The sequence below is a fragment of the Mastomys coucha genome, unplaced genomic scaffold (assembly GCF_008632895.1).
Source record: "Mastomys coucha isolate ucsf_1 unplaced genomic scaffold, UCSF_Mcou_1 pScaffold21, whole genome shotgun sequence".
In the NCBI taxonomy this organism is placed as follows: Eukaryota; Metazoa; Chordata; class Mammalia; order Rodentia; family Muridae; genus Mastomys; species Mastomys coucha.
Window position 1 is genome coordinate 50,284,477 of NW_022196904.1, and position 7,393 is coordinate 50,291,869.

A 7,393-nucleotide genomic window follows, 5' to 3' on the forward strand; every position below is an offset into this window, starting at 1 on the left:
AGAAATCTGCCTGCCTCTGCCTCCCAAGTGCTGGGATTAAAGGTGTGTGCCACCACTGCCTGGCTTTTATCTAATTCTTAGTGGTACTTTTTAGAAAGACAGCTGAAAACAGGTATCCTTGGTCACCCAGTTGGCCATAGATATTATTAAAATGTTATAAAAGTTAAAAATCAGAAGTATTAGCAGGCCCCAGTTGTTGGAAGTAGCTGAAAGGGTATTTAACAACGGAGAACTGATTGGGACAAGAACTTTGGCACAGACTGAAGTATACCATCCCTTTTTCTGATGAGACTCAGGATAACTGAGGAAAATTTTGATGTCTCACTCTGTCAGGAAAAACCAATACCTCAGGACTGGACCAACACCAAGATCTTATAATTGTTCAACTAACTAGTTCTTCTACTCCACCCAGGTAGAATAATAACCACTTTCCCTGGAAACTAAAGGAAAAATTGTAATCCATATTGCCTGGATTGAAGAGTCAGACATCTTGGTGCCCTGCCAGTCATTAAGAAATATGCTTTCGGGCCGGGTGGTGGTGGCACATGTCTTTAATCCCAGCACTTGGGGAGGTAGAGACAGGCAGATTTCTGAGTTTGAAGCCAGCCTGGTCTACAGAGTGAGTTCCAAGACAGCCAAGGCTATACAGAGAAACCCTGTCTCGAAAAACCAAAACAAAAAAAGCAATATACTTTCCCTGCCTGTTAAGAAACCTAAGACCCCTGATTGCCATGAAACTGATTAATTCACAAAAAAAACAGATGTACACTCCCTTGGACCTGAAAGATAAGTTCTTTAGCTCCCATCGACAGAAGTAAGTCAACCCATCTTTAATTATAAAAGGAGAGACTCAGTGGGAATTCAGAGTGGGAACTCACCTAGACCAGGTTGCTCCAGGATTTAAAAATACAAAATGTAGGCTTTCTGCCCTTCCATCAGAGGTTTCCTGGGAAAAATATTTTAAAAGGATCACTGAGGGACTGCTGCAAGGGTTATAGATCTTATACTACAGAATGTAGGATAAGGAAGCCTACCTGTATAGAAGACCATCTATTTTGGCTACCAGCTGAAGAGAGGCAAAAGGAGCCTGTCTCAGAGTAGCAGAGGCCATCCTTCCGATCCCAACTTCAAAGACTAAAAGGCAAGTTTGAGTTTTTGAGATCTGAGAGACAGCAGGATAATGCCGCCTCTGAATACCAGACTTTGAGAAAATAGCAAAAGAGCTCTAAGCCTCAAATTTGGACTGTAACTAAATAAAACATGTAAGAGTTTTAATCCAAACTTTGGGGCCATGTGACATAACTTTGAAATGATTGGGCCCTGTAATCACAGCATAGTCCCACCTGTCTAAGAGCTGTGACAACTTCAGCAAGTTTACTAAAACAAAGCAAAGCAGTCCTAAGTAAAGCTCTTACACACACAACACCTTCCTCTGAAAGGTACCAGAATGCTGGCTGTCTAATGACTGTGTGACTCAATTCCAGGCTCTACTCCTGGCTCATTCTTGAGTCTGGTTTGAGAAACACACCATTATCAATCCCAATACCCTCTTGCCTGATGATCAACCAATAAGTGCTCATCCATAACTCTCAGGTACATGGGAACTTTAGTAGTTACTTCAACTGAAATGATTTGGGCCCAAGTTAGGTAATTCACTTGGAGTCCACAAAATTTCTGAGTTGCTCACACCAAGGTATATTATACACAGACTGAACTGCCGATAGGATGTCTCAGCCAGATGCCAGTTTGTGCTCAAGTGAATTCAAAATAGAAAGCTCTTATGCAGGGAGGGGTCCAAATAGGAAAACAACATAATCTCTGGAAAATACCAACTTCATTAAGGTGCAGCTTACTGGGGGAAGAAAAAGTGTTTGCTACATTTTGTACATACCCTTTCCTGTTGTGTAGAAGTGTCCCTCACCTGGACTGAAACTGTTCAAACAAACAGTAGCTAAGAAGATCCTCCGGGAACTGGTCCCCTTATTTGGCCTCCTTCTAGCAATGGGTTTTCATAGTCAAAACCTCTTGATTAATAGCTAGGTTTTAGACATAGAATGAAAACTCTATTGTCCATATAGACCTTAGAGTTCTGGTCAGATTTAAAAAACAAAACAAAACAAAAACAAAAAACAAGACATTAAAAGAAACTTTAATGAACCTATCATTGAAGACCAGCAAAGGATGGATAGGCCTTCTTTTGCTGTGCCTCAGCCCACTGTACCCATATAGAGAGGAATTTTCCTGTCTATGAAATTATGTTTAAGAGACCTCCCCTATGTTCAGAGGCCAGCAATTGGCAGAACTCGAACCATTAATTTCTTAAGTCACTACAGGCACTCCGGCCCTCCATAAAGACTAGTCTATCCAAGAGAGCCAGCTGACCTCTGAGAGTCTAACATCAGTTCCCCCTTGTCCAGTCTAATAATACTGACTGTGTCAGGCAGGTAGCCAAAGCTACACAGAAATCAACTTTAAAGGATTGTTTACAGTAATTCTCTCCATTCCTATTGTTGTGAAGATACCTGGCACTAAACTATGAATCTACCTTATCCAAGTCAAGAAAACAAAAGCCACAGATGCTATTGCCAAGTAAAATGTTTCTAGACTATGGAACCATTGAAATTAAGGTCTTAGTGGGCCCTAGGCCCTTCCACTCTCTACTCTTCTACCTCCTCCTGAAACATGTGTTTTGTGTGAATAGAGATTTGGGACATGAGAATTTCCATTACAAAAATTGGGTTTGTAAAACTAACACTTCCTAAAGAAAATTCTTTAAATGATTCTAGCCTTTGGAAAACAGAAAACAAACAAACAAACAAATAACTGGGCATCAGACTCTGTGCTACAGAAAGAGTTCCCCGGGAATAGATGTAATCATTCCTAGCCAAGAACAAGCTACGAGTGCTGGTTATGCTGAGACACCCTGCCCCTGTATTACATAAGTATGGGAATTAGCCAGATTGTCAGTCTATTGACCAGTGAAAGTCAGTTTGACTGGAGACAGCCCAGAGTAATGATAGAGGACTTTATAAGAAACCAAAATCACATGTTCTATATAAAACATTTAGTCTAGGCGCTTCCCTTTTGATGACTGCTGTTCTGTTTTGGGGCTAATTCATTTGGACAACCACAGTATTAGTGGGCCTCTGAGACTAACTACTCTGTTTACATGTAATAATGGTTTGACTAATGCTTTCCAAACTAAATAGATACATTAACCAGCATCTAGAAGTATTAAGAATTTCAGTTTATGAATTAAAACAATAGTTAAATTCCCTGGCAGAGATAATTCTACAAAATTGGACAGACTTGGACTTCTCAAGTGATAAAAGAAAGATTTGATTAACAGTAAAGCTCTGCAGTTTAAACTAAAAAAGATGAGTCTACATTTTGACTCATTCACTAAGACCAGTGGGTAACATAACAGGGATCCAGACCTTAGTAGGACCCTAGAACATAGCACAACTGACTCCATGATGAAAGTAACATTCAGTGAGTAAAATTCAGCATGTAGACAGCATCTGCCAAAATGAAAACATAGCCATTATCCATTAAATCCATATAGTTCTGGCAAAGCCTCAAAATACAATAATTTTGCTCTTTTGCCTTAGTAGTTCTACTTCTTGCTACTTGTTTTTGTTAACTGAAATATGTCAACCCAGAACATGTTTTTATTTTCTTCTTAAATATTCATTCCAAGAAAGTTTCAAGGTAACACTTGGATCCCCAAAACTCAGTGTAGTTACTTGCTGGCTAATAAAGACTTTCTATTGGGTCAAACCCATCTCCAAGTAGTCCCCCCTGGTGAATACCTTACAACAGGCCATGTTGTTCTGGCTTTAGAGTCAAGGTTAAAATAAAGAGCTTAGGAAAACACTCTTTACACCTAGGTAAAGTCACTGAGGCCAGGTATGTGTCTGGAATGTATTTACATATAGGCCTAACGGGGCTGTTTTTTGAAGCTGTGAAGCCTTAATTGTCTTAGAGATACCAAAATGTTAAAGATACACAGCCAAGAGATACCTGCAAAGGAAGGCTACTCACAGGCTGTGAAAGCAGCCCAACAGAGAAGAGCATGTTACTGTCTACAAAGCTAAGAGTTGGAGATTGCAAAAGCACTTTGATATCAGACATTGAGATGTAGAGTTTGGAGTTTGCCTACCTGGTTTCCTTATTTTGGTTCAGTATTTCTTCATAATGCTCCCTTTTAGAATAGTAATGCATACCCTGTGACATTTTATATGGGAAGTATGTAGTCTGCTTTCTTTATGCTAATGTGATAGAGGTGATTGTTTATTTTTACATACAAAATTAAATTAAATCTTAGCTTAATATTTCAAACTACAGGATTCTGACATCTTCAATGCTTTTCAGTGTTGATCTATATTTTGATTTTGTAATCCTCAATACTTAAATTCAGAATTTCAGGTGGAAATACAAAGGACTTACTGCATCAAAAACATCCTGAATAATAAATTAGCAGGAAGTATCCATCATCCCATATTTCAAGTTATACTATAGAGCTAAGGAAAGAAAAAAAATTGGTATGGTATTGACATAAACACACTGATTAATGCAATAGAACTGAGGATTCACATATAAAACCACACTAATACAACCATGCTATTGATCACAAAATGTAAAAAAAAAATCAATAAATGATGTTGGTCAAATGGCACAGCAACATATAGAAGTATGAGGTCTTTACCTCTGACACTGCACAAACTCAACTGCAAATGAAATGAGGACTGCAACTTAAGACCTGGCATCCTGGATCTGATAGAATAGAAAGTGTGGGATGTACTTGAATTCACTGACACAGGAAATGACTTGAATGACTGACACAGGAAGGTTCTACATTTAATAAATGTAACCTCGTAAAATGAAAAGGACAAGAAAGGACACCATCATTAAATTGAAGGAACAGCCTTTGGATTGGAAAAAAAATAACTATCATGTATATATTTAATAGAGAGTTTTTGGAATATACAAATCATTTCCAAAATGTACCATTAAGAAAAACAACCAGCCAGGCAGTGGTGGCGCACACCTTTAATCCTAGCACTTGGGAGGCAGACTCAGGTGGATTTCTGAGTTCAAGACCAGCCTGGTCTACAGAGTGAGTTCCAGGACAGCCAGGGCTACACAGAGAATCCCTGTCTCGAAAAACCAAAAAATAAAAAAAAAGAAAAACAACCTACTTCAAGAGGGTCTTAAGAATACAAGTATATACATATGTTCATTCAATAACAATTAATGGTGAAAGAGATCATGGATTTGAAAGAGTTCTGGGAGGTATGAAAATCGGAGGGTTTAGAAGGAGAGAGAAAATGGAGAAATATGAATTATAATCTCAAAAATTATAGAAATTTCAAAGGTGTCATAAACTAAATACAAAATTCTAACATGAGGAAATACAAATGGCTAAGAAATATTTTTAAATGCATTCAACATTTTTACTTCTCAGGGATGAAAATTAAAAATACTTAGCAATTTCATCTTATACCAATGAGAATGACTAAGATAAATATACAAACTAAACCAATGCTGTCACAGGTACATGGAAAGAGGAACTCTGGTAGGAATGTAAACTGGTGCATCCACTATGAAAATCAGTGTTTAGGTTATGAAATAAGCTAAAATACGTTTACATGACCTAGCTATAATATTCTTGGTCATATACCAAAAGAACCTATATCAAACTACTGACATAACCTGCTCATTCATGTTGATTGGTTTTATATTTACAGTACCTGGGAAATGGATACAGCTTAGAAATCTATCATTCAGGTAGTAGATAATAAACATTTAGTATAAATCTATATCATGTACTGCTATTAAACTCATGAGAAATTGACAATATGAAAGTAATGGGTAAATGAATGGAGCTGAAAATAATGATTCTGAAGTAGGTAATGAGACCCAGAGAGATAAACTTTATATGTTTTCTCTTATTTGTGGGTGTTGGCTGTGAATTTTATGAGATTCATGTTCTGTTTTGAAAACTCCTAAGTATGGTAATTAGTAAAGGGTAGTGGAATTGGGAAGAGGAGTGGTATTTCAGTGCAGTTGGGCTTTCTTTGGCACAACTGTTTTCAGGTGATGCTTGACAGCATGTTCTCCATATCCTTAACTCTTACCTTTCTAAGGCAGGATTACCCATAGTAGCTGGGCCAGGCCTAGAACTTGCTTAATAGAATAGGCTAGCCTCTCAGATTTCCCTCTGCTTCTCTTTCCTAGCACCAGGATTAAAGCTTTCTGTATCATTGTTTAGCTTGATTTACAGAATTTGTGAATTAGTCCCCAAATTCAAGAATTATATTGGAGTTAGCTAAATAAGAAAACCAATGCATGATTTTTGCAACTGCTAATTTATATGGCAAGATGCATTATAAAATATAACAAATAAAGCACACTTATGAAATACACACCCAACTACTGAATAAGTTCACAGAAAAATTATAATTGGCATGAACTAAAAGATGTAGCTTATCCTCCTCTATACACTATGGCAGGAAATGCACAGATCTTTCTTCACAGATCTTTCAAATATACATGGGGCACTACCACCGTACCAGAACGAAGCACATGTTGCCTTACATGGCACCTATTACATATATTTAGAACACTTCATACACATGCTAGTTCAAAACAGATAACTTATCATCTGTCAGTAGCTTTGCTACTCTGATCTGGCCTCTTCCACTAGGATTACACCAACCCTCATCTCATTTACTATTCCCCAAACCAGGCCATCTTGCATCTCTTCTTGTAATCTGCTTTGTAGTCACTCTTTCTTCTCTCCCATTCACCACTACCAACATTGACATTTTCAGATTAGAGGGTAATAATCCACCCATGAAAATAATTTGTACTGCCTTTACAGGAAGGAAAAGGGTGATGGGAGGTGGCACATAGAAGCCAGGGCAACACAGGGCAAGACAACTGAGACCCACTTATGATATGATTCTCTAGATACAAGGAATTTAGATGCATCATTCATTCATTTTAAAAGTGTGAGATTGTGCTCGCTTCGGCAGCACATATACTAAATTTGGAACGATACAGAGAAGATTAGCATGGCCCCTGCGCAAGGATGACATGCAAATTCGTGAAGTGTTCCATATTTAAAAAAAAAAAAAGTGTGAGATTGCTAGTAAGATTCTCAGATTTATATGCACACATTTTGTCAGAGAACAGGGTGCCAGTATTTTCTCTGGACCCAGTGATTGAAGGAAGAAGTCACTAAACCTTAAGCATGAGAAGCTCTGATGCCTTAAGAGAGTGAATCATGATTATAAATGGTAATTCTTGGATTACATACTACACTGCACAAAGTAGTGTGTGTGTGTGTGTGTGTGTGTGTGTGTGTGTGTGTGTGTGTGTGTGTGTG

The 7,393-nt window shown here is 38.0% G+C and overlaps 1 non-coding gene across 1 annotated transcript; it reads left to right on the top strand.

Moving 5' to 3' along the window:
* The first annotated feature begins 7,024 nt into the window (after nucleotides 1-7,024).
* Nucleotides 7,025-7,131, top strand: LOC116104181. The gene has a single exon (XR_004123720.1). It is a non-coding gene; the product is annotated as a U6 spliceosomal RNA (small nuclear RNA).
* Nucleotides 7,132-7,393: the final 262 nt, after the last annotated feature.